Genomic DNA, 1,862 nt, shown 5'->3' with positions numbered 1-1,862 from the left:
TTAAATTCTTCTTCTTCTTTTTTTTTGGGGGGTCACACCCGGCAGCACTCAGGGATTACTCCTGGCTCTATGCTCAGAAATCGCTCCTGGCAGGCTCGGGGGATCATATGGGATGTCAGGATTTGAACCACCATCCTTCTGCATGCAAGGCAAATGCCCTATCTCCATGCTATCTCTCCGGCCCTCACTCTTAAGTTCTAGATGTTTGTGTTATCCCAAGTAAAAATCTTGTATTCCCTTGTACTTCCCCTTTCCTTCTCACGGAGTCCTGACAACAACTAACTGCTCTGCTTGCTCTATTGACCTGCCCACTAGGGCTATTTCATGAAGGAAATTTTTTTTATAATTATCTTTATTTAAACACCGTGATTACAAACATGATTATAGTTGTATGATTACAGTCATGTAAAGAACACCCCCCTTCACCAGTGCAACATTCCCACCACCAATTTCCCAGATCTCCCTCCTCCCCATCCCCCTACACCTGTACTCGAGACAGGCTTTTGTAGCTGACTCTTTTCACTCAACACAATATACTCTGCCTGCATCTCGGATCAGGACTTCATCCTGGTTTACAGTTAAATAATATTTCTTTGTGTATGTGTGGCTTTTGTTTTCCCATTTGTCTGTTGATGGACATCTGGGTGGTTTCTACCTTTTGGCTATTGAGAAGAAAGTTGCTATGAATTTCATGTGAAAGGTTTTGTTTGAACACCTGTGTTTTCAATTTTTTGGGGAGGTAGACAGACACCTTTCAGCCCTATTCTTTGCTTTTTCATTTAAGCTCTGTATACACACACATACAAAGATACTTACATTTTTTTCTGGTGCACCAGAGATTGTACACTTTTTTTTGCTGATGTTGTGACTCCAAGATCTTGATGCAGAGATATGGAGACAGCACTTGGCAAGTGAGAGGTGCCAGGAGTGAACTTTACTTCATGCCTGCAAGACAGGTGCTTTACTGCTGAGCCACCTGCCCAGGTCTCACCTGCACGTATTTTTTTTTTAACCAAAGCATGTCTTTGATAAACAACTTTCTTTCTTTTTTTTTTTTTTTTTTTTTTTTTTTTTTGGTTTTTGGGCCACACCCGGCGGTGCTCAGGGGTTACTCCTGGCTGTCTGCTCAGAAATAGCTCCTGGCAGGCCCGGGGGACCATATGGGACACCGGGATTCGAACCAACCATCTTTTGGTCCTGGATCGGCTGCTTGCAAGGCAAACGCTGCTGTGCTATCTCTCCGGGCCCGATAAACAACTTTCAAATAGAGAGAGGACAGAAATTAAGGCACTTGCCTTGTACTTGGGTAACTCTGGTTTGATCCCTGACAGCATAGGTAGGGTGCTCTGAGCACTACTAGATATGACTCCTGAACACTGAGGCAGAAACACTGAGCATCACTGTGAGTGACCCAAACCCGTCCCCCCAAGTAAAGGAGAGTTGCTTGGGGATGGATAAAGAAGGGTGAGGAGTGGAGGATTTTGTCAGAAGGTACAAAGAAGAGGCCAGAAAGATAGCATGGAGGTAGAGCATTTGCCTTTCATGCAGAAGGATGGTGGTTCGAATCCTGGCATCTCATATGGTCCCCTGAGCCTACCAGGAACAATTTCTGAGAGTAGAGTCAGGAGGAACCCCTGAGCACTGCTGTGTGTGACCCCCCCCCCAAAAAAAAAAGGTACAAAGAAGCCAGCTTAGGCACTTGAGAGGGACATGGAGATCAGAACTGACTGGGAAGGTGTGGTGCAAAGGTGTGGTGCAAACCCTAGTCCTGCTCTAGGTCTGAGCATATCTCGCGCTGAGTTGGGGAGCAGCCCTGGAGACCCAGGGCACCCACATACTGTTTCTTCCCTAGGTCCATCATC

Source organism: Suncus etruscus, chromosome 2, assembly GCF_024139225.1.
Source record: "Suncus etruscus isolate mSunEtr1 chromosome 2, mSunEtr1.pri.cur, whole genome shotgun sequence".
NCBI classification, from domain to species: Eukaryota; Metazoa; Chordata; class Mammalia; order Eulipotyphla; family Soricidae; genus Suncus; species Suncus etruscus.
The sequence above is the reverse complement of the archived record's forward strand: the minus strand, read 5'-3'. Positions refer to the sequence as shown.